The sequence below is a fragment of the Glycine max genome, chromosome 14 (assembly GCF_000004515.6).
Source record: "Glycine max cultivar Williams 82 chromosome 14, Glycine_max_v4.0, whole genome shotgun sequence".
Classification (NCBI taxonomy): domain Eukaryota; kingdom Viridiplantae; phylum Streptophyta; class Magnoliopsida; order Fabales; family Fabaceae; genus Glycine; species Glycine max.
In genome coordinates, this window is record NC_038250.2 from 40,790,175 (window position 1) to 40,804,646 (window position 14,472).

Sequence of the window (14,472 nt, forward strand, 5' to 3'; positions counted from 1 at the left end):
TTCAACCTAATCTTATTATCCATGCAAGAGAATAAATTTTACAAGTTAAAATAAGTGTAGGTAAAAGTCTTTTGCCTACACACATGAATTAGTGTAGGTAAAAGTAAAAAATACTTATACCTACTATTGTTTGTCATAGGTAAAATTTAAAAATTTATACTTACTATTGTTTTGTGTAGGTAAAACTCAAAATAATTTCTGTGTTGGTAAAATTTCAAAAAACTTATACCTACGATTACTTGGTGTTGGTAAAATCCTATAAAACTTGTACCTACATTTTATGTAGATAAAATTTAAAATTTTTTTACCTACAAATAATAGTGTAATTTCTTGTTAGTCAAATTAACCACACTCCAATAAGAGAAAGAGTAATATATAAATATTTTAAAAGTGAAAAATAGTAAAAAAAAATCAAATCCAACTAAAATGAAAAAATGTGATTTTTAATTTTTTAAATTATCAATTTGATGAACTTTTGATGTCCAAAAGAAAAAACAAGAAACCTGGAACATGATGTGACGAGAACTAGCTAGTTTTTGGTTGCTTTCTTTCACCCTAATTTACTGCTAAAGTAGTGCTTGCATGATTTAATCAGCTTAAATTTTATGATTAGTTGCAAATATATTTGCTTTTTGAAAGGCGACCCGTTACAACTCCGTTTTCATTTCACAAGAAACCACGGTATTCCATATGGGGCATTCCATATGGGGCGTTGTCCAAGTCGAAAGTTCATTTGCATTTGAGTTTCATTTCACTCTCATTTAGCTCTCTTCACTGAATATAAAAGCTTCCTTCTTCACTTTCTGGATCAAAATTCTTTTGACTTCATTTGCTCTTGCTGATGTGCAGCTACTTCGTAGCTGCATCTTGTGTGTTTAGGTTTCAATTTTTGCTTAATATTTTACTTGAATATGCAATAGATCATTTATCCGCTTGGATTGGAATTTTCCTAGCCTGCAATGTTCACACGAACGGTGGGAATAGGGGTGAACCATATGCCTATTAATTTATATTTATTTATGTCCTTTTCTTTTATGGAAGTCTTTTTTTCTACTAGGATCGAGTGAAGGGAATCTGCTAGTCTAGTTGTAGCAGTGGATTGTTGGCTCTGTTTTAGGTTTTGCTTATGTTTCTTTAGTGGCTTACCTCTCCCTGGAGTTTCATTTAGATGGGGTTGCATAGTTATTAGTTCGTCTCCTTTGGATTTTAGCCCCTCAATTACAATATTACAATTAATAAAATTATTTATTAAAAAAATTGCCAACAAAAACTTTTGTAGAAATTTCAGTGGCAGGAATTTTGAACTCATTTCCTCCTCCCTTTTTCTACTTTCACGCTCAACCTCTCTCCCCAAGTCAATCTTATATTCCACAAGTGTTTGTTTGTTTATTTGTAATTAAATTAAATAAATTAAATAAATAAATTAGATAGTGTTTTCTTCTTTGTTCTTATTAGCGATGATATTTCATTATAAAATTCGTTGTTTATGTTAATTCCAACCAAGCAACACATGGGGTTTGTGTCAAATATCTGATAAAGAGTTGAAAGTATTGGGGGGGGGGGGGGGCAGTGGAAATTTGGCAATGTTCTTTAGTTTGTTTGGTGCCCATGTCTCCACGAAATTTCGTTCGGGGCCATCTATATGCGATGGAGGCAACTTGTAAGTGACACATGTCAGGCAAAGAATCTTAAGCCTCAAATGTTATTATATAATATATATAAAATAAAATTTGGGTGACTAGTCAAATGATTTTAGATCAGCAAGGTATTAGCAATTATTTTAGAGATAATATGCAGTTGTTATATGTTAGACACGTGTGATTATATAGGTTGCCCACCCTAGCTTCAACAGTAAAATAAAAAAAATCAATAGAAAGTGGAAAATGGAAACAAAAATTTAAAGTTGTTAGATTGGTATTGCCTTTGTGCTTATCTATTCTAGGCTAGCTGAATTGTATGTAAAATGTACCATAAGTAGCTTTTTGAGTTTGTTTCTGGTGCTACTGATTCTAAATCCAACATTCTGATAAAAACTTGCATTTGCTTGGCAAAACTTCCAGGGTTGCCTCTGCTCTCCTGTGAAGGTTTAGTTACAGAAGTGCAACAAGTGTTCTCGAGAATTTTGCTCTCCCATTAACTATAGAAGACATATACGCATACAGCATCGATTGAAAAAGCTTGATAAGGTTATCTTTATATCTTTTAAGTAGAAGTGATTATTTACCACATTGATGCTCTTGGTTCATGCTTTTTCCACTCAAGAGTATTTTCTGGTTTTCTCTTTTCCAAATGTTCCTCATTTTTTGCCTTATGCTTCTTACACATTGTAGGATTCTGATAAAAATAGGGATCTTTTAGGGACATATTGAGATAAGGTAACCTTGCATCATTGTGAATTTCAGTTATATTCAAGATATATATTGTGTGCTAATATTCAATAATATGTGTAGCTCTCCGTAGAAGAGGCAAAGGAAGTTGTGTCATTCAAGAATGTGATGTTGGAGGTAATATCTCTTTTGCTCCTTATGTGACTAGTTTATTTCTATATGAAGTTATGTTGATGTGATTTGCCTTACTCAAGTACTGGTTAGGTCAATATGTTAGACTATAATTGGTAGAAATGAAAGTGGGGGCAGTTAAGTACATTAGCCTCTACATTCCATTTCACACTCTCACTTCAATTAAGATAAGCTTTTGTTAGTTTTCTATATTATAAGGTTTTGTAGATACGAAATCCTTTCATAAATGTGCTTTTCTGTTTATGCTATAGTTCTGTTTGTTGTATTTGTGACTATTAAAGTTCTTTTTCTTTGCCATATTGGATTAGGAAACTTTCCTGCGTTTGATGAAGTATCTTGCTTGCTTTGTATAATTTTACTGCACAAAAACTTATATAATAAAAAGAAAGATAAAAGAAATGATTAATGTGGTAAAACTAGGTAATGTTGTAAAATTATTGTAATTTTTTTATATGAATAGTAGTATAATTTTACGGTAAGTGTCCCCTTGGTTTAACTGATGTGGAATTGAAGAGATTAAAAGACGTAATAATTTTTTACTATTAGATTTTTTTAATAATGATTAGATATGACAAATAAATCTATATTAGCATATATCACTGGAAACCTATGATCAGTGTGACAAACAAATAAATCTACAAGTATTGATATTACCCAAACTACTATTCAAGCGAGAATCAGAATGAGATGAGTATCAAATTATACTTATACCCATATTTATATTTGTGATATTACATTTTTTTATAATTTTTTTTCACAAAACGTGTATATATATATATATATATATATATATATATATATATTTTTTGTTATAATTTTTTAAAATATAAATCAATTAACTTAATTGTTAAATAACTAAATAGAAAACTTAAAAATATACACTTAACTAAATATATAATGAACTCTTAATTTTTTTTATTTTTTATTAGTTATATTTATATATTGTTTCAATTAAAATATAATCAGAAACTTATATATAATTTATTTAAAAATATATAAGTAAATTAAAATATAAAAAGTGTAATAAATAACCCACAAATATATCCAAATCCGGTTAGGGGAATAAGTATTAAAATTCAGTCTCATTTCTACTGATATCACACTCATCATGCCTTTTGGTGGGAGCGGGACGAAAAAAGTGCAAATATTAATAATGCGCATATGTTCTATCACTAGTCCCCATGTTTTCAATTGTAAATTATGGTACTATCACTAGTCCCCATGTCTGATTTTCAAGCTAATGATATATCATGGTAAACTTAGCTAGTAGCTACATCAAGATTGTCAAAAGTGCAAATATTAATAATGCGCATATGTTCTTATTACTTGTTGGGATTAGTTTGCATAAGTTCTGTTATTTATATTCTACACTACTAAAATATAATCAATCCAATCCACATATTCAAACAAATTATCAATGAAGTTCCCCTTACTATTATTAGTATTTTGCAAATTAATATTCCCCAGCTATAGCTAGACCTCATTGTTAACTATATACATCCCCAAGTCCCTTTCACGATATAGGGTGACCTAAAATTCTTCTTTTAGGCCCGAATGTTTTTCGAAGAAGCTGCTCCAAATTTCATTAAGTGGCCAAACTTGCATTCATATATATCTTGCCATGTGCACATATTTATAATCTCTTGATGACTCGAGTTAAATTTTGTGACTCTTGGCAATTTCTTTAAAACTAGTAACCCTTTAAAAATTGTGACTCTTTTGAAAACTAGTCACTTATAAGTTGTGACTTTTGAAAAAATCTTCAGAAACAAGTCACTTGAGGATTTGTGACTTTTGGAAATTTATTTTTCGAAATCAGTCACTGGTAATCGATTACCATTAAGGTGTAATCGATTACACATCAACAGATGTGACTCTTCATGTTTAAATTTTGAAAATTAAAATGTTTACAACTCTGGTAATCGATTACAAGTATTGTGTAATCGATTACACAAATTTAAAATGATTAAAAATTGTTTAAACACAAGTTGTGACTCTTGAAATTTGAAATCTAACGTTTTAAAGCACTGGTAATTGATTACTACCTTCTGGTAATCGATTACTAGAGAGTAAAATTTTTTGGTAATGATTTTGTGAAAACTTCTTGTGCTACTCAATGTTTTGAAAAACTTTTTTTTAGTATTTATCTTGATTAAGTCTTCTCTTGATTCTTGAATCTTGATCTTGATTATTCTTGAATCTTGAATCTTGAAACTTGATTCTTGAATCTTTGGAGTTTGCTTAACTCTTGATTCTTTGGCATCATCAAAATAACCTTGGAAGACATTGCTTCCACAGCCCTGCTCTATCAAGTTCTAAGGAGACACTACACTTCCCAGTGCTAAAGTTCCCTAACAATACACACTAGTGGGTGATCAGACCAAAGGCATGCAACAATAAAGCATTGATAGAAGCAATGAACACATAAAACACACTTAATTAGATATGAAAAGTATTTACATGAATTGTTCATTAGAAATCCCCAGCTAGGGTTTTACCAATCCATTTCAAGGAGACCTAAATTACAAATCAGACAGAGAATGAAGAGCAATTGATGCTTACACAGGAAGGGGGATCCCTCCTCCTCTTCTTAGCACCTCACAATCACGCAAACACTTTCAAATCACTCTCAAATGGCTCCTTGCTATTGCTTCCTCCTCTGAGTGTGTAAAATTCCATACAAGAGCGTAATAATTTCCTTCCTGCTGTCCTTGTTACCCTAATTCTGACAATTTAGGCTTTAAATGGGCTCTGAAATCGCGCCGTCGCGCTTAGCGCCACTGTCGTGCTTAACGCGAGTAAGTGGATTTGGGCATGGCGCCAATGCTGCGCTGAGACTAGCAAGAGACGGACGACTCGCTTAGCGAGCTGATCTCGCGCTTAGCGCGTTGCTTCAATTCAGGTGCTCTTCTAGATTCCTTCTTCACGCTAAGCGCGCTGAAGCCGCGCTTAGCGATGGATACGCGCTAAGTGAACTTAGTGGGCTTAGCGCGACAGTCACTTTGGCACTTCAAGAAATTAGCTCCTTTTTACCTAAAATTGTATAGATTTTAACATTAATTCCAATAAAAGAGACCCTAATGACAGAGATCAAAACACAACAAAGTTTATTTACAATTCCTACAAAAGAACTATAAATTGGGTAAAACTATACATATTTTGCAAAAGTTTTCTATACAAAAGTTAGTCGTATAAGACGACTAACAACTATAACTAGCTGACCCTCAACCACAAACTTCAATTTCTGGTGCAATGTTGATGGGACCACCCCAACAGAATGGATCCAAGGTCGACCTAAGAAGCAACTATAGGCGGGGCTTATGTCCATCACTTGGAAAGTTATCTGACAGGTGTGTGGCCCAATATGAATCAGGAGATCGATCTCTCCTCTCACGTCACAACGGCTACCATCAAAAGCCCTTACCACCATGGAGCTTAGCCTTAATGACAATTTATCCGATGTCGTTTTGGGCATGGCATTGAGAGAAGAGTCATTATCAATGAGTACCTTGGCCACTATGTGGCCCATGCACTTGATCGATACGTGCAAAGCCTTGTTTTGTCCCTTTCCCTCAACTGACATCTCCTCGTCAGCAAAAGTCAGGTAATTGTTTGTGTTGATGTTGTTGACTATTCCCCCGAAACCCTCCACCGATATGTCTTGTGCCACATGGGCCTCGTTCAAGATTTTTACCAACAACGCCCGATGAGGCTCGGAATGCATGAGCTGCCATAATAAAGAGATCTTGGCTGGAGTGTTGTTCAATTGCTCAATTACTTTGAATTCACTCTGCTGAATGATTCTCAGAAATTCAGTTGCCTCCTCAGCCGATATCTCTTTCTTGTTAAGGTCGTCCCCTTCCTTTGTAAACTTTTCGGCCGAGGCCTCATCATTCACGGTCAAGCCTGTCTTTTCCCTCTCACCCATATCTGCCTTTGCCTTCCCCTTGTCTTTTGACCTTGCCGGTAGTTCTGGAAGAGCGAAAATATGTCCACTACGAGTCATGCCGCTCATACCGGAAATATTTGTGACCTTAGCAGCTGGCATGCCATTCCCAACACATATGACGGACGCGTCCTGCCCTTCGTTGGGCCCCTGTATGCCATACTTCCACGGTACTACCTTGTCACTCTTATAAGGTAAGGGTGCTGGCGTCTTTGCTATAGAGGGTTGGAAACCTCAAGATATCTGAGTGGTAATATCCCTGGTGAAGTGGATCACCAAAGGCTTAGGCTTACTTGGGTTTCTGTCACTCGACTACATGAATACCCCTCATTCCTACTTTTTTGCATTGTGGATTTCAATTTGACCCCTACTTATCAGTCCCTGCAGTAACTCCTCAGCTATTGGGCATCTCTCTACATCGTGTAATGCCCCTGGATGCATCAAGCATGGATCTCCCTTATTACCATCACATTTAATCACACCGGCCTCGCGCAACGCCTCCAATATGAATCGTTTTGGAGTCGACACATCCCTTATCTGTTTCAACTCATGGGACTTACATTCTTCCACCGCGTTCACTGTCGAACTTCCATGATTGGAAAGTGGATTAGTCCTTACATTTGGGCTATCCTCTTGAAATGTAAGCCATCCAACATCAATCAAAATTTGTACTTTGTGCTTAAAAGATACACATTGCTCGACGAAGTGCCCCAGGACGCCACCATGATAGGCGCATGTGGTGTATGGATTGTACCATCGGGGAAATGGAGGTTGATAGACCTTTCCCGGGCTCACCATGGCCATTTGGTTGCTAAGCAAGTATGGTAGCAGGTTAGCGTACGACATTGGGATTGAGGTGAACTTTGCGGGTTTTCTCTCTAGGAAGTTTCTCTTTGGGTTGGTGTTTGTATTGGGGTTAGGATTTACACCCGGTCTAGGCTGTGTACGGAATGGATTTTGTGGGTGATGTTGGGGAGGTCTTTGTGGTTGATTGGACATTCTTGGTCGGAGGGTCGTCGGGTAGGGGGGGAGATCCGATATTGGTTGAGTAATTATATTAGTGCGGGGGATACTGGTACATGGGGTTATGAGGGGTTTGTTGGGAACTTGGCAAAAGGATAGTCTCCGCCTCCTTCAATGGCCCTCAGCCTTTCTTCTATATGATCGAATATTTCCCTTTCCACCATGGTAGGAGGCAGCCTCCCCACTACGAAATGTAGGGGTTATAGTTGTGGTTGTGGGCGGTACTGAGGGCCCCCCAAAGTTTTTGGTAAGGGTATGCCACCAAATGCTTGCCCCTCAGTGGCATATCCAAGGTGAGGCTCGAAGTCAGTCAGAGTGTGGTCTCGGGGTACTTCAGGTGTCTCCCCATGGGTTGAGAGACATGTGCATGACCAAATTAGGGTTGTTGGCTCTTAATGGGTATGGGAGCGGAGTGGTCGACATTCTCATCGAGTGCATGTACAATATTGGGTGGTGCATAGTTGGGAGGTAAGCCATATGGTGGGAAGGGATGCTTGCTCTGGACCTGCACAAAATGGGGGCCGCCTATACTTCCCAATGCTTCGCCTCCCTGACCTACCATATCTGGGACTAGACGATTTACTTGATTGATACCAGATGGATGAGTTGGGTCCACCTCAGTGGTGGCACTTGTGGCAGCGACTGCAGCTGCATTGACCTCCATCATTTTTCTCATACTCATCATGGCCTCCATCATGGTGGTTATTTGGTCTTTCATGGCCTCCATGTCGACCTTCATCTGTTCTTGAACTTCCTCTATCTCGCTCATGATTCTAGCCTTGGCACGTGTTTGGTAAGGGTTCCGTAAAGTGCATTTGTTCTTTTTGATTACTATGATTATGTTTTGACGACAACGATGACTGTTAAAGAATGAATGCAATGAGTAATGCAAAAACTAAATAAACGTAAATGCATGACAATGATAAGTTGCTGAAGTATTGTGAATTAACACAAAACATTCAGTAGAACATAGGATCGAATCAAATCCTATTTTCGTTAAAAACAACATTGTCCATCTTGTCAGAGCCAAAGCATAAATACAACACAAACGCATCAACGATTCCTAATTATGTGGGTCATTAGTTCGACCATGTGTTGGCAGTAATTGAAAAGACTGTGAACTTCATCAGGAGTAGAGTATGTGTCAGCCACTGCCTTGGCTCTGGCTTTCATGATACATTTTATTGGGCTCAACATAAAGTAACTATAGCCAATTAGATGACCATGAGGCAAATGGTTGACAAATCGGTAGTAGACTTCATAGAAAGGTTCAAAAAAGTTGGAAGTCGCTATTCAGTTAAATTGCCAAAAGTAGAGTATGTGTGTAGCCATGACGTCTGGGAATATGCATCCCCAGTTGAAAGAAAAATTAGGGCTCAAAAGTATGGTGACCTTAGTCAATTGGCTTCCAAGACTAATCTAATAGAGCCGTTTATACATGACAAAGAATTGAGGAGGGCTAACAAAGGACGAGGATCTCATTAGTTATTGTTGATAAGGATAATGTGGAGGTTTTTGAAGAGGAAGTTGAAATCATGGCTTTTGAGATATTACGAGGGAAACCTTATTCATATCTAGCCTTGAAGTAAGGAAAGAATAAATGTGTTACTGGTGATGGAAAATTTGAGTATGAGTTTGATATATCAAAACATAGCAGATTTTTGACCATTTGATAAAGGACCAACAAATTTGGTTGAAAAAGGGGCACAAGATACCATCTCCAGAAGAATTAAAAGGAAACAAATACTTCAAGTGACATATTTCTTACAACCATTAAATGACTAATTGCATCATATTTCAGCAAGTTGCACAAAGGGCTTTGAAAAAAGGTTGATTTAAGCTAGTTGATAAAAGTATAGCTGAAATGGAAGTGGATACACACCCCTTCCAAAAATTGGATATTAATATGGTATCTTATGAGTACCTTGCTACTAAAAGAAAGAAGATGAAATAGGTGTGGTAGCCGAAAAAAGAAGGAAAATAGGAGACTAAAGGGTCCATCGAAAGAACTTCAGTGTTTGAGAGGTTATAGTCTTCATCGTCAACAAGAGGTATATGGGCACCTCACCAAATTTGTCAAAGTGTGCTTAATAGATTGGAACATCAAATAAAATACACATCTAATGGGATAACATATCAAGTTACTGGTCATACGCTAGTCGATATGCGACAAGCCATGAGAAGGAAGGAAGAATCCATGAAGCATAAGAAATTGAGGCGACAGGTCCATGACAACATAGAGGTGGCTCACATTCCAGAAATTAATGATAGTCCAATTCCACGAAGCAAAAGAAGGGTGGTTGAATTCAATGTGGAGAATAGGATGAAAACCTTGCAAGTTACTATTGATAACGAGGGATGGAGTAAATCCAGGATTATTAAACCTTCTGCCAATAATAAGGTAGGACAACGGTGCTTGAATCAAAAGGCGGTTCAAGACAAAGCAAATACACAATTTTGGGGATTAACTCGTACTCATAAGAAGAGGTTGCAAAGGAGTAAGGCTATGAATAAAATGAAGCAAAGCTTGGCTGTGATTGCAAATTTGAAAGCGAGGAGGCAAGGAGAAAATTCATTGAGTTAAGTAGCTCTTGCACTAGATCATGCTTTTTGCAAGCATCCATCAATCACAACAAAAAATTAGTCACTTTAGCTGATTCGAACAAATATACTCCAACCAAATGATGGGTGCATGTGAGAAAATTGACCAAGTTCTAGAAGATGAGGAGAAAGAAAGTGTCGCTCTGCAAGAGTCAACATGACAAAAGCTGAAAGAAATAGAAGATTCATCATTGGAGGCTTGGTTTAATGATGATGACTTGCTAAATGTGAAAATTGATGTTATAAGCTTGATACCGAGTGAACTTTGGGCCAGTTCGAGTTAAAACGACAACTTAGATGGAGATGTTTGTTTAGTGGAAACTAAAAGGGATACCATTGGAGAAATAAAGGTTAATAAGCAATCTATCATTAACTTTTGATCATCCTACATTGGGGAATGACTTAGCATTTGAAGCCTTTATACGTGAAAGCCCAGATATATGGTAAAAAATTGTCCATAGTATATGTAAATGGGGGACCCATTTTGAATATGATGTCATTGACCATGTTGAAGAAGTTAGGTAAAAGGCGTGAGGAGTTAATTCCTACAAATATAAAAATGACCAATTCTATGGGAGGAGCCACTCCAACATTAGGGGTTTTGGTAGCCAAAATCACGATTTGACCTAAGCCCATGTATTCAACATTCTTGATTGTGGATGCCAAGCAATCTTTCTCTATGCTTTTGGAGAGAGATTGAATTCATTCTAGCCAATGTGTACCTTCTACATTACATCAATAATTGATGTTCTTCAAAGGAGATCAAGTATCATTTCAGCTTATGAGCATCCATTTTCGACTAATGTGAGAATGGTAGAAGGCCTGTTCATTCTCCCTATTTGGTTCTCATTCAAGTTCCTAGTAATTACGAAAAAGGTACTTGGGAATCCTGTAATTTGACCAAGAAGGGGTTTTGAAGTGATCATAATGTCACAAGAAGGGGGTTGAGTTGTGACTTTATCAAATTTTCCTCAAACTTTAACCTTTCTAAACTTTTAGTCAAGATTACATTGGTGTTCAAAAAGTCTTGTCACAAAGGTTCAAGCACTTAGAGAATTAGACTTTCTAAGTGGTTAGTCACATCACTCATTATTAAATGTTTGATATGATTATGAGAACCTAATGTCAATGTGCATTTGCTCATGTTAAGAAGATCATTACATAGATAAATGTATCTTTTAGTTGTTATGAAAACATATATTATGTTATGATGATTCAACACTTAGAAAGTTGTTGGTTTGATTGCAATACTCAAAATTTTGTACTAAAAAAGACATTGTTTAGAATACTATTTGAAGCTTTTCATGCACAAAATCATTTTCATGTTTTTTGGAAGTTTTCATACTTTGATGCATACGATCGAACTAGTTTAAAATGGATCTTGTTATCACAAAGATCATTTAGTTAAGGTATGCCATTTAATAAAATAGTTAAGCTTGTTATGAAAACCTTCTTATGTATGCATTATGATATATGTCGTTTTGATGCTCATAATGTTCTAATGAAGATGCAGTATATAAGATAACAAATAACATAATGTAAAGAGATAGGGAAGAGGAGATTTGAACATAGATTTTTCATAATGGTCGAGTCCTTACCTAAATTGATGAGATTTCCACTAACACGACCAACATCATGTTGGATTTTTACAACTGCCAACCACTTGTTGGACTTCACAACATCTCCTTCACCATAGCACCACACCTGGTCTTAGCTTAGAGATAATTCGTCTTAACCATAATACCATGAGAGACAATCCAAGTATTCTTCACCTCTTCAGGTAGGTTTAACCCACATTATGATTCTCTTCATTCTTGGGAAGCAAAACCCACTTAACCATGACACCCACTTGGACATGGGAGAGACAATACAAGTATTTCTTTCACCTCTCCCGGCTACCCAAGTATTATTTCACTATAGCCTATTCAGGCTTCCATATTAGAGACTCTCTCTAAGCTTCCCACATTTCATGTGTTCTCCCTATGACTTCTCTCACAACTAAAGTTAATCCTTATGATTAATTTTTGGTACATACATATTACAAACTAAAAGAAGATGTTTGATGGGCTGTTACAACTTTACAACACTCATTGAGGTGAATCTTCTTTGAAGCTCTAAGCTTTATGCACCCCTGCTACAACCATTATGAGCTCAAAATACATCTAGAGTAGGGAGAGGAGATGAATCTAGTTTCTGCATAGTGTAGATCATCTCCTACCTTTTTTCTCTCTCTCTCTCTCTCTCTCTTGTTTTGCAGTTCTCCTTTGTCCTTTTATAGGTCCCACATGACAAACTAGCCATTATCTAGTTGTTATGATGATTGGGTGACTTCTTTTTGAAGTAGACATAATGATTTTAACTTTACAACTATTAGCTGATTTCTTATTAGTCTATTCTGATGTTGTGATTTAGATGATCAGTTTCTGAGCAACTTTTTGATGGTCTCTTAGAAATACATTCTTATGTTGTTGATGAAGAACCTATTCTAATGTAGGTTCCTTTTGATGAAGATAATATGATATGACAATGTAGATAGCTAAGCTTCATCAATCCAAACACTTCGTCACAACATAAATCATTCTAAAGTCACATACTTTAGCATAGGTGACATGTGAAGGTTGTTGTTGTTGTGTTAGTGTTCTTTCCTTGGTTTAGACTTCACAAAGTCTTTTTAGTCTTTATTCTAATGTTGCACACCACATCTTCTCAAGGACATTTTCAACTTTCCTCTTGTATATCTTCTAATACAGTTAGCATTCATTTTCTGATGTGCTCTCAGTATGTATGGTAACGTATGAAAAGTGAGATGCTTTCAACTTTAGTATTCTAATGTGTCTGTTGTATGTGTGGAAGTTGCCAGACCCTAATTTCGTCCGGGGAATATTGTTCTGATGTGTCATTATTTTCTCCTATTTCTTAACCCTTTTTGTCACCAATTTAATTACTAATTTACTCTAATTGTTAAATTTATTATTCAGTTTTATCAATTGGGCCCACTTGACTAATTTGATGTTTTTAATTCAATTTCAAGATAATTATAAGCAATTGGCCTGAGCCAGATTGGACTTGAAGAGAGAAGACAATTTTATTAGATTTCGTCTAATTTCATTTTATGGCGTTCAGTTATTTTTATTTCGTTTTAGGCCAAAAAAATGTAATAGGGCCCAGTGACTTTGAGTGACCCTTATAAATAGCACAACCTTGGGATTCATGCAAAGGATTTTGTTATTCTATTATTCAGAAGTTTTAGGGTTTTACGTTCTGAGCTTGGTATTACTATTCACGTTAATGCATTTTTTCCATTTTTCAGCTTCTAATTGCAATTTCGTTTCTGTTCCTTCTTCTGCCTTTAGTTTCATTTTCATTTTCTGCCTTTAGCTTCATTTACGTCTCTGCTTCTAGTTTCATTTATGTTTTCTGCTTTTGTTGAACTTATGGAAGGCTAAATTTCTAGTGTTGTTTCCCTTTGAGGATGAAGCGTAACTCTCTTTGAGGTTCTGTTTTTAATGTTGCTCTTCTATCGGTTTTCCCTTCACCAATTAACCCACATGCGTTCTGTTAATCTGTGCATGCTTCGTGTTCGATTAATTGCCTCTATGCTTAAATTACGTTTGTGCTTAATGAACAAGGGGTTAATTGGTGTATGTGTTGCTTAATCACATATTGACAACCCTAAATTGATTTTCGCTTAGTAAATTAAATTAGGATTGGATTAAGTGGTTAACTGCTAGGGGTGAAATCCTCATAACCTAGGATAAGAGAATGGCTTCTGAATCAGAGGAAACAACACGTTTTTAATACTATTAATTTCGTATTCCAATCTGTTAGTTCTTAAATTCACAAAACAAACACACCCCCCAATTGTTACTGTTATAACGAAGCATATTATGAACATTTGGTTAGTCATTGCTCGTTGGGAAACGACCTAGGATCACTTCCTAGTTACTGCATTCTAATGTTTATTTGATTCGGGTACGACCTCGATCACGTTCGATATGATATTTTGATCCTTGCCAGTCGAATTACGCTATTTGGCGTCGGTTATAGCGTGAAGCCAGGAATCACTCAGTGTTTTGGTCAAGAAAACAAAAAGCCACAAAGGAAGGGGGCAAAAGGGTCATTTTGTGGATTTTTCTAGACCCCAACTCGCCCAGGCTAGCATCTGGCTCGCTTGGGCCACCAAAAGTCTTTAGGCCTAAGCAACCAGCTTGCCTGGGCGAGCTAGGTCCTCTAGCCTTAAGAAACCAGCTCACTTGGGCAAGCTGCCCTTGCCCCAAATGGCTTTTTCTATAAATAGCCATGTAGGGGAAGGTTTTTGGGGGGTTTAGAAGTTGAGGAAAGGAAGGAGAAAGAGAGAAAAAGAGGAAGAAGGAAGAAAAAGCA

The 14,472-nt window shown here is 36.4% G+C and overlaps 1 long non-coding RNA gene across 1 annotated transcript; it reads left to right on the forward strand.

The window, feature by feature from the left end:
• Nucleotides 1-640: 640 nt before the first annotated feature.
• LOC102670353 (uncharacterized) lies at nucleotides 641-13,416 on the forward strand. The gene is made up of 5 exons (XR_005888350.1): nucleotides 641-1,660; nucleotides 2,061-2,186; nucleotides 2,331-2,375; nucleotides 2,451-2,504; nucleotides 13,121-13,416. It is a non-coding gene; the product is annotated as an uncharacterized lncRNA (long non-coding RNA).
• Nucleotides 13,417-14,472: the final 1,056 nt, after the last annotated feature.